The sequence below is a fragment of the Babylonia areolata genome, chromosome 4, assembly GCF_041734735.1.
Source record: "Babylonia areolata isolate BAREFJ2019XMU chromosome 4, ASM4173473v1, whole genome shotgun sequence".
NCBI lineage: Eukaryota > Metazoa > Mollusca > Gastropoda > Neogastropoda > Buccinidae > Babylonia > Babylonia areolata.
The window spans coordinates 52,066,039-52,083,817 of NC_134879.1; the positions used below are offsets into that span (position 1 = coordinate 52,066,039).

At 42.9% G+C, this 17,779-nt stretch overlaps 1 protein-coding gene across 1 annotated transcript in view; it reads left to right on the forward strand.

Moving 5' to 3' along the window:
• LOC143281294 (uncharacterized) overlaps positions 1-17,779 on the forward strand; it is a 43,053-nt gene that overhangs the window by 13,730 nt on the left and 11,544 nt on the right. The window lies entirely within an intron of this gene.

A 17,779-nucleotide genomic window follows, 5' to 3' on the forward strand; every position in this document is an offset into this window, starting at 1 on the left:
TGATGATGATGAAGAGGATGGAAATGCTGCTGCCACTGATGATGAAGATTGCGATGTTGATGGCGATTGATGCATGTATGTGATCAGAATAATGTGGAAACGTCTTGGTTTTGTGTGTGCAAAAGCGCTTCACAAATATGGCTACTGACATATTGTTGTCGTTATTTTTTAACATTATTATTACCATGTATTACATTGATATCGTAACACGTACATATGCATAAGTGTATGCTGTTTTATTTCATATTGATTGAATGAGTGAATGAACGGTCGACCGAGCGACTGACTGATCGAATGAGTTCTGTAATGACACTGGGGTTTTATTCAAAAGCAAGATACGGGTGCAGCCGAATTCTGTGGTTAAGCCTGTTTCACTTGAAACGCCATAGCATTTCGGAATAAAGGTTTACCATAATCTTTTATATTGTGCTTATCGTATGGCCTGGTGTTGCGTTTTGTTGCAGTGCGTTGCATTGCACTGGATTTTGTTGTATCGCATTGCAATGTATTATTGCATTTGTAGCGTATCGTATCGTCCAGTGTCGTACCCTCATCTTCCCCATCTGTCTGTTGAAGTCTCTGTCTGTGTCCTTCAAAGGCCGGTGACTGGATGAAAAAAAGAACAAACAACAACAACGACAATGCTTACCAGTGGTGTAATCGTCGGATATTATTTCTCATTTTAATTGTGTTTATGTCTCCATTATTCACTCAACCACCCACCCCCACAGCTAGCTCGGCTCGTGATATTCGGTGCAATAATGTCAGTCGATCGATTCGATCGGTGTCTTCGTTATCGCCCTGCGTCAGTGCCTCCTGTGCGTGTCGCACCACGTGTCAATGTTATAAGAGTGCAGCCCCGCGAACTGCTAGCAGTCAGCGCGTAGATTACTCTTGTACTCTCGACCGGTTGGGTGAACGAGTATTTGGACACGCTGCACTTTATCTTTGGGAGCTTGAAGAACAGGTGGTGGAGTGGGTAGGAGGTGGGGGTGAAGTGGTGAAGGACGAGATTGGGGGGATTGGACGACTGGGTGGGTTTGTTTTTGCTGATCGCTGCTGCACTCTTAAAAGTGTGTGTGTGTGTGTGTGTGTGTTATGCTACACTGTCAATAGTTTTAATACGAATTGTGTGCGCACGTGTGTGTGTGCGCGCGCGTGCGTGTGTATGTGTCTGTGTGTGTGACAACGCAGTGTGAACTGGTTATTGACCACGCTGCACTGTTAAGAGTCGCATAGACGTGTGTGTGTGTGTGTGTGTGTGTGTGTGTGTGTGTGTGTGTGTGTTATGCTACACTATCAAGTGTTTATATACGTGTTGAGTGTGTGTGTGTGTGCGTGTGTGTGTATGTGTGATGCTATACAAGTCGGTTTTTTTTCCACACGAGTGTGTTGGTAGGTGGGTGAGTGTGCAGTTCGTGTTTCTGCTGTGTTTGAATCTATATAGGTGTAACTGCATAGATCTTTGTATCACACCAGTTCCACTCCAACCAGGTGATGGAAGCCAAATGTATTTAATGGGTAAAGAAAGAAAAAAAAATTAACAGGTGAAACTAGCACAGTAGCAGTCAAACATATTTTAGCGGACGAAAATTTGTTGACGGGGTCACGTTGAAGACGTTTCGGTCAACACGGGCGGTTCTTTGGTAATTTATCTGTTTGTTTACATGGCCCTATCCCCCCATACCCACCGCTCCATCCCTTCTTCCTCCATTTGGTCTAACTGTTTATACAACAACATTTACTTTTTGATGTCAGTTTACCTTCGGTTTGAACTGGTTTGATTAATTTGTTTACTTCTTTTCTTTTCTATATATATACATAATAATAATAATGGTATTTATATGGCGCTGAATCTTGTGGAGAGACAAATCAAAGCGCTTTCGCACCAGTCATTCACACGCATGCAAAACTCTAAAACTGGAGAAACTGAAGACAAGGAAGAGGCAGGGAAGGGATGCTGTTTTGGGAAGAGGTGGGTTTTAAGGCCAGACTTGAAAGAGCTGAGTGTGGAGACTTGACGAAGCGAAAGAGGAAGTTCATTCCAGTTGTATTGTCCAGAGACAGAGAAAGAACGGCGGCCAACAGTCGAGTGTTTGAATCTGGGTATGCGTAAACAGAGTGAATCCGAAGCCGATCGTAGTGAGCGAGATGGAGTGTAGAGGTGAAGGCAGCCGCAGAGATAGGAAGGGGCAGATTTGTGAATACATTTATAACATAGAGTGCTGATCTTGTTCTTTATTCTGTGTGAGACAGGGAGCCAGTGGAAAAGTTGCAAAAGAGGAGTGATGTGCTCAGATCTTTTCTTTCTGAGGACGAGTCGGGCAGCAGAGTTTTGTATGCGCTGAAGGGACTGAATGGATGAAGCAGGCAAACCAGACGATAGAGAGTTACAGTAGTCAAGTCAGAGAGAATGGGAGAAACGACAAGTCTAGACGTTGCTTCAATGGACAGATATTTCCGGACTGAACTGATGCGCCGCAATTGACAGTAGTAGGATTGACATGTCTGACTGATAAATTTTTGCATGGACAGTGTGTTGTCAAGGACGATGTCGAGGCTCCTGACTGAACTGGGAAGAGGGATGGATGTACTGCCAAGTTTGATTGTGTCAGTTGTAATGGAAGAGAGTTTTTGTTTAGTTCCTATGATCATTGCTTCAGTTTTGTCCGCGTTCAATTGTAACTTATTTAGAGTCATCCAGTTTTGAATGTCCAAGAGGGACGACAGTTTTTCGAGGGTATCACATGTGTGTGTGTGTGTGTGTGTGTGGAGTGATGGCCTAGAGGTAATGCGTGCGCTTTGGAAGCGAGAGAATCTGACCGCGCTGGTTCGAATCACGGCTCAGCCGCCGATATTTTCCCCCCCTCCACTAGACCTTGAGTGGTGGTCTGGACGCTAGTCATTCGGATGAGACGATAAACATAGGTCCCGTGTGCAGCATGCACTTAGCGCACGTAAAAGAACCCACGGCAACAAAAGGGTTGTTCCTGGCAAAATTCTGTAGAAAAATCCACTGCGATTGGAAAAACAAATAAAACTGCATGCATTAAAAAAAAGAAAGAAAAAAAGGGGGGTGGCGCTGTAGTGTAGCGACGCGCTATCTCTAGGGAGAGCAGCCTGAATTTCACGCGGAGAAATCTGTTGTGATAAAAAGAAATTCAAATACAAATACACACACACACACACACACACACACACACACACACACATATATTATATATATATGTGTGTGTGTGTGTGTTTCGTTATAGACAGGCAACGGCCGTGACCTAAGGTTGTCGCTTATCATACGAGTAGGCTTACCTGGAGATAAAATGAGTGAGCATTTCGGGCAATGACCTGTCAGGGACACTTCGCTCAAAAGTACACCTGGCCGAGATCTCGCACACCTGTAGTTTGGCGGAAAGCCTATTTACTTAGAACTTTTTGACCAAAGATCTCCGAAAGAGTGTGAGTGAGCGGTGGGTTGTTAGCACTGCATGTCCAGCCGGCCTCTCTCTACGTTATTTGTCACCTGTTTTGCTCTGTTTGTTCTTTCTTGTGGCTTTCAGCGGGGCTTATAAGACTGAGAAAGAATTTATTGTTTGACGAATATACGTCTGTCATCTCCGTGGATCGGAAGTTGGTGTGTGTGTGTGTGTGTGTGCGTGTGCGTGCGTGTGCGTGTCTGTCTGTATAGCGGGAGGTGTCAGACACATCTGACACTGTATGTGCACTGGATTCACGTGCGCTTGAAAAAGTGCCAGTTCTAACCCCTTTATCACTATAGTGACACACTGAGTGACGTATGATTGTTACAGTCACGTGTTGTGGAGCTGTGTTGTTGGCTGGCATTGTTACAGCAGTGCAAATTTATTTGCAGCTTGCCGTTGTGTTGTTTACCGTGTTAGAGAGACACACAGAGAGAACAACGGTAATACATTTTTTATCTGTGAAGGTCAAAGACCCATACACACGTGCGGGAAGGAAGGTGGTATCTGCTACTGAGAAGGGTTTTTTTTTCTTTTTTTTGTACTTTCAAACGCCTTCTTCATTGGCCAAAAAAAAACAAAAAAAAAACCACCATTTTTTTCCTTCTGTTTTCTTTCGGGTTAAACATGTCAGTTTTCGATTAATACATGTAAATACATCTAAATGTATTCAAAGTAGTATTCTTCCGAATACACTAAGTTCTTTGTCTGAATATTCAGTTTTCATGGACAATTTCAGTGAATATTTTAACATTATACATGTGTTTTTAGTTGTCTCTGATATGAGTGTGTGGATTCTGTATGTGAGATAATCATCGAAATCATCTTAGTATAATACATATACGTCGAAAAACATGCAATTAGATCACCATTAATTATTGGAGGAAGAAAAAAAAAGGAGAAGAAGAAGAAACAAAAAGGAAAGTTGACGCCCGGACAGGAGGCAGGTTCCGCCCTCCCCCGAAACGACGCACAGTGATTGTTCTTCTGCCGGACGCATTGATCAAGGACGCTCGCCACATCGTCCTCAGGACAACTCGTCGTATAACACATGAAAGTAAATGACATACTTGACATTATACAATGCGCATTGTCGACATTTTACATATACTCATTCGGCCAGTCCGTGAAATAAATACAAGTATTTGGCAATAATGATATAAATAAAAGATACGAAAGCGAGTATGTGAAAGGTGTTTGCGTACAGTGTGTGTGTGTATGTGTGTGTGTGTGTGTGATCTTTTTTTTTTTTTTACATTTACTAACATGGATTCAGTTGACTTCTGAGGCCTAGCTCTCTTTCAAAAATGCATTGTATAGAGAGGGAGGACTCAGTTTTTTTGAAAATGCTTATACACACTTTGCTTACAAGGATTATGTAATTGATGTATTTATAATTTCCAAGCAGGCGTTCTGATTTGTTAATACCAAAAAGTATATCAGTTATTGAAAGTTTCAATCTAAGATCTGTTTTTAAATTGATCAATTTTTTCTACATAACACCAAAAACTGCTTACAAGTGGACATTCAAAGAAAAAGTGTTCAATGTAATCGACTGTGTCTGGACAATAAGAACATTTATTATTTTCTTTTACTTTCATTTTACAAAGAAGAATATTTGTTGGATAGATGTTGTGTAGAATTTTCCATTGAAGAACTTTTAATCGTACTTCTTTTGTAACATCATTGGCTCTTGAACATGCTGACTTATTTAAATGTATGCCAAATTTTCTTAACCAAAGTTTTTCCGCAGTTGGAGTTACTATTTCTTCATTTTCAAGTAACATATTCTTAATAATTCTAGGTTTTGTGTTATACTTGCTAACCTCACATACATTGGGTTCTGTATTTTTTTCCCCTTTCTGTATCCACTGAATCCATGTTTTGGGGAGAGAATGGATAAGAAGATTATATTCAAGCATCAGGTTTGCTTTGTTCTGTCCAATTTGGGTTTGTATTTCTTCTAAAGTAAGTATTCTGTTTTCACTTGCATGAATTACATAACACAACAAACGTTATAATTTCAAGCGTGCATTCAACAAGAAACAGGTTATGTTTATTGCACAGCATGTTCTCTCACACACTGTACCATGTTCCTGTACACTTCTTATATGAAAAGGTAGACTACAGAATTGGAGACGATAACTGACGAACTGAATGGTCGACAGTGGCAACAACAGCTTTGGAAACGTGCGAGTACCACAAAAAAAAAAAAAAAAAAAAAAAAGATCCTTGACACAGAAAACTTCCAGGCCAAGGCACACCGGAAAGAAACGTCTCAAAGAACGGAGGGTCGGAATCGTAAGATCATACCATTACAATTCGTAACGATACACTGGTCGGGGAACTTTACTTTACACCTGGGTTTTTTTCGGTCACCCAGGCGAAGTGGCCGGTTTGCCCTGAGTGTTTGCTCGAGCTGAGTAAAGAACTCTGAACAACGCTTTCGGACCCGTCGTGAACTATATGACTTCAGCCCGCCACTGTGATGACCGGGAAGCACGGCAAACACGCTGAAACCGATGTATTTACTCTGGGCCCGAAAGGCCCGGACCAGTCGTTACTTACCCGCCACTGTACCCTTTGATGAGGGGTATGGGCGTAGGGAGGAGGGGGAAGTGGGGTGGGTGGGGGCTGGAGGGGGGGGGGGGGCGGGGGTCACTCCAGGTCTCAGTGCCGCAGCAGAGTCAGTTCATCGACGTGCCTGCCACGTAGCAATGGTAGAAATAAAAAGTAAAATTGAAATTAAAAAAAAAGACGAAGAACCTTCGTTTATGTTATGATCATGGTGATCTAACAGCACGCGTATACAGCCAACATCTTTTTTGTCTTTTCTTTTTTCTCCCGATGGTCTCAACGCATTCAAAGTGTACAGAAGCATTCTGAATATTATTTGCGTGTCTGAAAATGCTAACCCCATCCACTCCCCCGCCCGCAAAAAAAAAAAGAAGAAAAAAAAAGAAGACTAAACTAAATCATACCAGCCCAAAGCTAACCAAACATCCACACAACACGATTCAGTGCAGATCATCTTTTATCTCAACCCAAATGAAATCAACCGAGCAAGTAAGCAAATAGTTACTGATATACACCCAATGGCCTGCCTGTCTGCCTACCTACCTGCCTACCTCACTCACTCACTCTCATTCCCTCGACCGCTGGGGTCGTTGGGGGGGACATGAGGAAGATGTCATAGCTCGCCACGCCATTCTGTTGGCAGCTGTCGTGAGGAGATCTGGCATCGTCATTTTGGTCCATTCCTTGACGTTGTCGGACCAGCTCTTTCTCTGCCGCCCCCGTCTGCGCCCTCCCTCTACAGTCCCTTGCAGGATGGTTTTGGAGAGGGTGTTATGTCGTATGACGTGACCAAACCATGCCATCTTCTGTCAAACCTACCTACCTGCCTACCACCAAACAACCATCCTAACAAACGGACTCACATTCATTCACTGACTTGATTACCCATCCATTACTTATCTGACTCATTCACCCACGTATACACTCACTCATTCACCTAGTCACGCGTGTATTATGCCGCAATGATCCACACTGAACATTATTACAATATCAACATGTATGAATGGATGTCTCTGTGTCTCTGCGTCTGTGCCTGCGCCTGTGTGTGTGTCTCTCTCTCATTCTCTCTGTCTGTCTGTCTGTCTGTCTGTCTCTCTCTCTCTCTCTCTCATTCATGTTCACGTCCATCTTGTTTTTATTTCTCCACTTTGACTGATGGGCCCCGATAGCTTTTGTCAAAGAAAACAATTGTTCTTCTCGTTCTTGTTTTGTCTCTCTATTCTGCAATTGCCGTAGGTTCTTTTGTGTGCGCTAAGCATATATCATGCATCCTAATTTATCGTCACATACAAAGGATTAGCGCACATACACCATGCGAAGTCCAGTTGAAAATTTGAATTGGAAACTGTTTTGACAAACATAGTCCAGAACCCATGCCCCCACCTTTCACGCTAACCCACCACGTCTGTTTTCTTCTTCCATCTGTTTTTTTTCTGTCTCTATTTCTGTCAGTCTGTTTCTCTGTCTTTCGATCTCTGTGTCTTTATCTATCTATCTGTCTGTCTATCTATCTATCTATCTATCTATAGATTGCCTGACCAGAATCTGACCTACAGGTCAAAAGTACAAGCCCAGCCCCCCCCCCTTGTCTCCCCCTGCCCCCCCTCCCTCCCCCCACCCGCTCCCCGGACACACACCCCCTACTGCATTAATGTACACACGGGGGTTCTATTTCGGTCCAGGTCCAAGATAGGTTTATTGGGTCATCTGTCAGACCTGACGTTGGGATTGCCATATAGACCAGTTTGCCACGGTACCTTACAGACAGTGAAGGACACCCTTGTATTGGACATCAGTGAAGAGAGAGAGAGAGAGTGTGTGTGTGTGTGTGTGTGTTTTACACCCATTGGAGATTTATCCCCGATTGTCGGCAAGACGTGATTGATATGGGATCGGGAAGAGAACGTTTGCACTCTTGCGGGAAGTGTCAGTGTTGTGTGTGTGCGTGTGTGTGTGTGTGTGTTTGTGAGTGTGTGTGTGTGTTATTGCGTGTGCTTATGTATGTGTACCTGACAAGTGGACATGCGCGCTTACGTTTTCTACGCATGCACACATTTCTGTCGATTCCCGACAGGGACTAAGAACCTCAGGGTACGCTTGGACGTTGGAACCTGTGTCGTCCGCAAGTGACGGAAAACAACCTTTGTCTTCTGTCCAGCGTTGCATGAAATTCATTGAGGTTGAGGTGGCGTGGGAAGAACGGGCCGGCAGTGGAAAAGCGGTCACTCTTCTTCCTTTTGATAGTTTACGCACGCACTTTGATATCCTCAACCCACCCTCCAACCTACCCCATCCACGTACGCATGAACACACTCAATCTCTCTCTCTCTCTCTCTTTGTCACACACACACACACACACACACACACACACACAGACATGCAAGAGCGCGCACGTACACACACGCGCGCGCGCGCGCGCACATGCACACACGCGAGCACGCTCACACACACACAACACACACACACACACACACACACACACACAGAGTGAGATTCAGGTTGACAGTGAATTGGGGAGGGAGAGTTGACACTCTTGTGAGTGTGTTTCTGCGAACGTGCATTGTGTGTGTGCCCCAACGCGCGTTTGTATTCACGAATACACGCATTTCTCATTTCTGTCGGATCCTTACAGTGAATGAAAACCTCTGAAAAGGGGTTTCTGAACTTCATGTCATTCAGTCCAACCTACATTTGCTGTACGATGGTTTGGTTGGTTGGGAATTAAGTCCATAGTAAGGCTATTGATTTTTTTTCGATTTTTTTTCTTTTCTTTTTTTGTCCAACATTGGTCTAATATCACGTATGTGAAAAGACGTTAATTAAAGAACTACACACACACACACACACACACACACACACACACACACACACACACACACACACACACTACAAGCGTGTCAGCCACAAAACTAAATCACTGTCCGTTGTTGTCTTAGCAACACAGCACACAACATTACAAAAGTGATAAGCCTACAAAGAAAACAGAATATTAATCTGTATCTCTTCGAATTGTTTTTCTGGTGACCTGGTCAAAGACTACCTATCATCAGATGAGGGTGCCTGATACCATTCAGTGCTGCCAGCATAAAGCTACACTATTGCTTGGTTGGAAGCGACAGGAATCCATGATGAGGTTAATGACCTTACATCCAATGTTGGCATTGTTGAAGAAAAAATGAGTTCATCCTTCCATTTATGCTTCGGGCATGAGTTTCCGAAGCGACGGGAAAGGTTGTTCATGGGGAAATATGATGAAAACATGCTAATGGGAAAATAATATATAATCAATTCATGAAAAGTGGCTGTCGTCTGTGTTTGGGCTGTCTGTGCGTTTCTGTCTGTCCCTTTCTGTTATGTCTCAAGCTCTGTATGTGTGTGTCTGTAACTGTAAGCCTGTCTTGTCTGTTCCTCACACCCCTTTCGTTCTCTACCTGTGTTCCTCTTCCTCCTCCTCCTCATCTCTCGCTCCCCCTTCCCTCCTCTTTCCTCTCACCTCTGACTGCACTTTGACAGCAGAGCATGCCTGAATGCTAATTTTGTGTTGTCATCGGACACAAAACTGATTGTGTCGCAATGTTGGTGACAGTGACGCGCATAGTAGAACAGATAGCAGCCAGAATCGCATGCAAATCAAAGTATGCATGTGCATGACAAAAATCTTTTTTTTACGAGGCGTAAAACAGACACAGCAGCAGGCTTATCAAATGAACTGTTTTTGGTTAACTCTTTTCGCGGGTACTCCAGTGCTGATAATGCAAGTGAAAGATGGTTAGATAATTAAAACAACAATACTAGCTATATGTAATTGAACAGTCCACTGAGATAAAACGACCAGATTTATAAAGAGTGTGTTAACTAGATTTATATTTTCTGGAATATTGCTTACCATTGTTATGGACACAGCAATTTGATTGAACTGAATCATACTTGTCATTTGTGTGATAAAGCTAACGAAGACGAAGTCCTTTTTTTCTTTCTTTCTTTCTTTCTTTTTTCCCCATTCTTTTTGTACTGCTTTATAGAACCTTAGAGTTATGTTTACCCGGCTTGGTACTATTCTGAAGTATGTAATCCACTGTATCTTTCGGAGAAAGGAGGACCCCTTTTGGACACCGGTGAAGAGTAAGTGTGTATGTGTGTGTGTGTGAGCCATTTAGTATTGAACCCCCATCGTCTGTCTGACTTGATTGATGTGGGTTTCGGAACAATTTTGGAGTTGGCCCGTGCCCTAATGAAGGAATTACAGCGGTTGACATTTCGAACGAAGCGATACAGCCCCATGATTTCTCACCAGAGGAAGAGTCTATCGGCGTTGAAATATTACCCAAGGAGTGGAAAGCTCAGAGTAATGGAGACTGTGGATATGAACCTTTATGTTGGCTTTTTTCTTTTTTTCTTAATCTAAAAAAGAGAACAACAAAAAACCCAGTGTATTTTATAAGCAATACAGAATATTGACGTATTCAAATCTTAGTTAGTCAATAATACTGAGCAGAGGAAAAAGAATCCAGACAACAAATAACTGGAAAAGAAAAACATGTAAACATATAAAGCAAAACAACAGCAAAACTATCAAGTAAACAAAGAAATGAAGAAAAACAACAACAAAAAATAAACTAACACACACACACACACACACACACACACACACACACACACACACACACACACACGCACGCACATAACAAAAAATAAACTAACACACACACAAACACACACACACACACCTCCCGCGGCAACCACGTGCAGACACACACACACACACACACACACACATACACACACACACACACACACACCTCCCGCGGCAACCACGTGCAGACACACACACACACACACACACACACACACACACACACACACACCTCCCGCGGCAACCACGCGCAGACACACACACACACACACACACACACACACACACACACACACACACACACACACCTCCTGCGGCAACCACGCGCAGACACAAGACACATATACAGGATCATCTTGAATTCGACAGTTCATCAATTGTCTTTTTTCTAACGTTCATTGCTTCCGCTTCAGCTGTTCCCTTAATTACAGTTTCATTGTTGCTGGAAAGCAGATTTATAACGTTGTTATCACTTGGGTTGTTTTGGGGTACGCTTAATGCAATGCAGTTTTTTATGTTTGCCTGCATAGGCAGTACACTTAAACAGAAACTGCGTTTCATTTTCTGGATCATTTCCACATGATGGACAAATCGTATTGTTCGAAGAATTTTCAGTGACGTACCATTGCTTACAATTCTTCAGGCCACTTACTCTCAACCTAAATCAAATAAGGATCGTTCTGTGCCATTTATCAGTAACGAATGATAGATATCTTTCTGCCTGGAAAGCGTCTTTAAAAGAATGAAACCATCTATATTTGTCGCTAGCCTCTATTCCACAGTGCCAGGTTTGCTTATAACAAGATATCAGCCTGTCTTCAAATCCATGTACAAAGCTATGCTCACACCCAACACCACAAGGTCTTTTGCACATTTGAAACACAATTAGAGTGACCTGATTCGTGTTGTACTAGAAGCATTCCATAGGCCTGTCTGCATTATCTTGACACTGACAGTCTAGTCAGTTGTTTTTTTCCAGTATCTGATACATTTGGCTATTATTCTAATATGTAAAGGATATATTCCTGTTTCTCCATGCACAATTTTGTTTGATGTATGTAATGGCACATTCAAGAATCTTTTGATCGCAAAGGTGTGCACTTTTTCTATATGATTGCCATCTTCTTCTATACCCCACACATCTGCTGCATATGTTAAAATCGGTTCGATTTGTGTATCAAAAAGCTTCCAAAAAAAGTGAATATCTGTTGAATTTAATCTTTTCAGTGTTTTTAATATATCCGTAACCCCTTTCATTCCTTTCCTTCACACACCCAACAAGGCAATACTTAGCTTTTTCGTGAAAACCATCCCTAGGTATTTGTATGAATTTGTCAGCTTTTTCGTGAAAACCATCCCTAGGTATTTGTATGAATTTGTCACCTTCACCTCTTCATTTCCATGAAACCACTTTTCCACAACAGCTAAATGTCCACCTTTTCTAAAAATTACTATGTTTGTTTTTTCGAGATTAACAGTTAGACCCAGTCGATCGGTCTCTCTTTTTAGCTTGTTAAGTTGATTCTGTAGACCAGTGACAGTATCTGACAGCAAAATAATATCACCAGCAAACAATAACAGGAAAATTTCCACACCACCAGGCATAAGCTGTATTGTTTCCAATATCTTGATAAATCAATTGCCAATTCATTAATTTAAAAAAACGAAAACAGCAGGGGGCTGAGGAGACAGTCTTGCTTCACTCCTCTTGGACGACAGAAGTGAGCAGAGTAGCTGCCTTTGAGAGAGAGAGAGAGAGAGAGATTCAAAAACTTTTATTACTCAAGGATAAAGATTTTAGGCATTGCCTAGTCTTCCAATCTGTCCTTGAGAGAGAGAGAGAGAGAGAGAGAGAACTGAAAATTATACAGAGATTAGATTAATCTTTTACACTCACGTCAGAGGAACTCCAATGATATAATTTCTAACGTCATAAGGGTTTATCATGTCCATGTTGACGTCAGTTGCTCACGTACTCATAGACGTTGAGGACCGATCTTATCTCGATTTCTGGGGCGTGTGTGGGTAGAATCTCATCCAGCACAATGGTCAACGATAGTGATGAAACATATCGACTCTTACTTCTGCTTTCCGTTACACTGCCAACATCGACTTGCCGATGACTCTGTCGTGGTTAATGTATGCTGGGTATTTTCGTTTTTCCATAACCCACAAAACACTGACATGGATTACAGGATCTTTAACATGCGTACTTTATCTTCTGCATGCGAATACACACGAAGGGGGTTCAGGCACTAGCTGGTCTGCACATATGCTGACATAGGAGATCGGAAAAATCTCCACCCTTTACCCACCAGGCGCCGTTACTGAGAATCGAACCCAGGACCCCCAGATTGAAAGTCCAACTCTTAAACCATTCGGCTATTGTGCCCGTCATCGTTGCTGTTTAATGGACCGGTTGGTTGACTTATTGATTTTACACAGTAAACATCCCTCCTGGTTCCTACAAAAAAGAAAGAAAGGCAGACAGTCAGTGTATAATCTTGGAAAGATTGATTGAACATGGAATATCGATATCGTGAGAAACATGGAACATTAAAATCGTGAGAAACATAGAACATTGAAATCATGAAAGAGAGAGAAATGGGGAGAGAGACAGAGAGGGGGGGGAGGGGGGGCGGAGAGGAGGGAATGAGAGAGACAGATAGAAAGCTTGGCGCAACGTTTTCAGAATGGCACCAATAATCAATTTAAAACTAAAAGCAACACACACACACACACACACACACACACACACACACACACACACACACACTGAACTAAGCATTACTTTCTTTCCACATGACTGTTCTCATTATGCGTGTGTGTGTGTTGCACTCATGGTTGAGGTAACACGCTTTTGAATAATAGAGATAGCACAACCACCAGAGAGAGAGGGTCACACACACACACACACACACACACACACACACACACACACACACAGATTAGGTAGAATCCATGGAGATGGCAGGAATGTGATTTTTGTATTGAAAACAACGGTATATTTTGTGTTGTCCTGCTTTAAAGTGAACGAATAGCATTGTGTATTCTGCTGCTGTGTATTCTGATGATTCCCTAATCGAGTTCACTGATGGATTACATCAAAAACAAACAAACAAAACTGCCGTGAGGAATTTATCCGTTCCTTTCCAAAAAAACATTTATTATGATTTATGTCTCGATCAGTTATGATGTGTCACAATTTCCTTTGCCTTGCGTGTTACTTTATGTTCACCCGTATTTTTGCTAAAATCGTTCGACACAACGCCCCTTCATGAAGGGCAATGGATTAAACTGAATAAAGCTTCCGAATCAGAGAGATAGGGAGGGAGTTTGGGTTTAGGGAGGTAGCGTGGTGGCGGGGGGTGTTAGGGAGCAGAAAGGGGGGGGGGTGAGGGTGCAGGGAATATTTCGGGGTTGTGGACTTTGAATGGAGGGTGGAGTGGATCGGAGAGAGAACTCAAAGTGACAAGTCGAGCGTGGTCACCCAACAAACGTCACCAGTGCAGAGAAAAAGCTGGGTGAGCTGAAGCTGGCATAATATATGTAGCCGTGTACCGAGTGGTTCTAATAGGGTACGGACGGCACAAAAGACTTAACTAAATATTGATTGACTGAATTAAAAGATAGATGAGAATTCCCGCGCACAGGCCAGGAACATATAGAGGCCAGTCACAAATCAGTTTTTCTGTTGTTTTATTTACAATAGTTATTAGATGAGAAGAAAACCTAAGAGAAGAGAATAGAAGAGAAGACAACTAGAAGAGAAGACAGTGTAGCGAGGTGTCAGCCGTTGTGAGAACACACACGACACACACTCACACTGCCCGCGATGCAGCAAGAGAGAGAGAGAGAGAGCAGCTCTGGTCAGATGACTGACCAGGTATGAAAATGAGCACTCATCACTCACTGTGCCAATTTATGCAAGTTAAGCGGACTGCAAAGACAGTCACGTGTGCTGCAAACAGGTCGACCCTAATCAAGACAAATCTCACAACTGTGTTTCTGACAAGGTGTTCAGTGATAGATTTCTAAATGATTCTTGAACCGATTTACGTCGGATAAGTTGCAAAAGAAAGAGCTCAACACCTACTTTATAATGAATATAAAATGAAGTGTTGATTATTTAAGATGAATTTATAATCTTAATTTAAGTTACCTGAACATGGTCAGTTTTAACGAGCTCGTCGCTGAAAATTACAAAGTGCGTTAAATCAGTTTAACATAGGCAAACATAAATGGAACAGATTTAAAGATGGAATTGCGACGATTCTGTCAGTATATAATACTTGTAGTTTACTGATCCGTCAAAAGAGTTATTAATTAATTACGGTGGTGCAGAAACACAGATTCCAGCTCAGCCAATAGTGTACCGCGACGCGACACTGGTCGAGCTGTGAGTAGGTTGTCTGGCGAGGAGGACAAAAAGATGTAAGCGGCTTGGCGTTCAAACTGGGAGTGATGTCACACAATCTGTGTGCAGGTTAGTTGGGTCTGATGTAGCTCGTGTGTGAGCAGTTTTGGAGCAAGCATAGCGCGCTTGGTCACATATATATATATATAAAAAAAAAAAAAGAAAACCATGAAAAGCAAGAGATAGGGAGGGCGGGAGAGGGACTCGGGGGGAGTGGGGGGGGGGGGGGGGGGGGTTCGGGGGGGAAAGAAATGCGTCAGTCAAGTGAAAAGAGAGCACGCAATGGACCCCGCAGGCCCTTAATTGCGTCAAGAGGGGGTGGAGGGGGAGGGTCTGCACTTTTCAGTCAGGACACGGCTGCAGGGTGTATGTATGTATGTATGTGGACGGGTGTGGGGGTGGGCAGGGTGTGGTGGGTGTGTGGGTGTATTAATATCAAATGTTAATTTGGGCGCTTGATAAGATCGCTTACTTCTGTTTTCTGCCCCCCCCCCCCCTCTCTCTCTCTCACTCTCCCCTCTCTCGGTCTCCCCCCCCCTCTCTCTCTCTTTCCCTCTCCCCCCTCTCTCCCTCTCCCCCTCCCTCTCCACTTCTCCCTCTCTCTCCCTCTCACCCCCTCTCTCTCCCTCTCACACCTCTCTCTCTCTCTCTCTCACTGTCTCTGTCTCTCCTTCTCCTTCTTCTTTTGATTTCAGTGTACCTCATTTATCACTCTTCCTCACATCGTACCCAAGCCCTTAAAAATAGTTGTTTGTTTTGTTTTTTTCTTCTTGATGAATCAGTTCGTCAATCAATCGGTCCATTTCATGACATTGATATGATCTTAACGATTGTTCGCTTCGTCAGGCACGTACTCCGACGTATTGCCATCTCCCCCCACTAAAACTACAAGTCCGTGTATGTGTTTGTCACTCAATGCTCTGTCTTCTTCGTCATGCACCCTGTCAATGTTTGATTCACTGCGTCATCGGGCCGGGAACGCGAGGAGGAGGGGGTTCGGGTGGGGAGGGGCAGAAGAGTTGGGTGTGAGGGGTAGGGGGTGGGTGTTGTTGGGCGTTGGGGTAGTTAAATCTACCAGGTTTTCATACCAACGCTTTACTTTTATGCTGATGAGCAGACTGTAAAGCGTTTGTCTTGTTATTCAGCTGATTCTGTTGTTCCAAGTTTTTGTGTTTGTGTGCTTCTGAGTTAGGGTACACTAAAAGTAAAGCCTGTGCATGAAAAAAATCTGATAAACGATTTTCCTATACTGGAGCAGTTATAATTCTCATTACGTTTTTGTGCCACACGAACTTCAATAGGAAATTAATGATTTATCAGAATATCAGTGTCTTGATTTTGGCAAATCGGATCCGTATTAGGAATTGCAATGAATATGTCGTTGCCTGAAAGAGTGAAAGTTTGGCGAGTTGTTCCAGAAAGAAAAGTGGAGACTTTTCACTGTTATCGTTGCAAACACCATTGTTCTTGGTAAAATTCTTCTCCACAAACACGCCTAGAACTCCGGATAAGATCGGTCCTCACCTTCCATGCAGTCGTAATCAAATGACGTAAACAAGACCAATAAGACCCTTTATGACGTCAGAAATTGTCATTGATTTTTAATCTCTGTAAATGTTCTCCAGAGTCCGTCTCTCTCTCTCTCTCTCTCTCTCTCTCTCTCTCTCTCTCTCTCTCTCTCTCTCTCTCTCTCTCTCTGTATCTGTCTCCCTGTCTCTTCCCCTATCCACGCCCTCTCTCTCTGTCTCTCCCCCTCCACACTCACACACACACACGCGCGCGCGCGCGCGCACGTGTACTCATGTTTATATCATATATATATATATATATATATATATATATATATATATACTCATACGCATACAGGCATACGTGTACACACATGTACAGGCACACACCTACACTAATGCGTTCGTAGACATACAAAAAAAAATCATAGACACAGGCACATGCACGGACATAATATATGTGTATCCCCTCTGTTTTTTATGTGGGGCGGGGTGCTGCCAGTCAGATGTGCACGTGTGCTTGTATCCATGCGTTTATACGTGCACGCGTCTTCTCTCTCTCACTCTCTCACTCACTATGACGCCACATTAACTCACAGACACACACACACACACACACACACACAGACGCACACGCGCGCGCACACACGCACGCACGCGCGCGCACTCACACCGCATCCCATAAACTTTGGAAGAGCGGAGATGGGGAAGACCAAGTCCTGCAGACAGAAAGAGGGAGAGACAGACACGTGCGCACCGAGACTGTCAAACAAGCGGGGACAGAGACAGACAAATGACAACAACAAAGACCACGATATGTCATTTTCTTAAGAGTGTAAGGAAGAAAATCATTGACTCCACGCTTTTTCTTTTTTTTTTCTTCTTCTTTTTTTAAATTTTTATATCAAACTCGCTAAAAGTCCATAAACACGAACAGACTTAACATCAGGTATATCAATATATTTGTTTCACACAAGTAATGATCGGATAAAATGAGGATTGTAGCAGTTTATCTCTGCACTTAACAACCCAGTTCTGTCGATTAACGGTTTTTTTGTTTGTTTGTTTGGTTTTGTTTGGTTTTGTTTTGGTTTTTTATTATCACAAAAGAGAATGGCAAGATGGAGAAAAAAATGAAGAAAAAAAGAAAAGAAAAGAAAAAGAAAAAAAA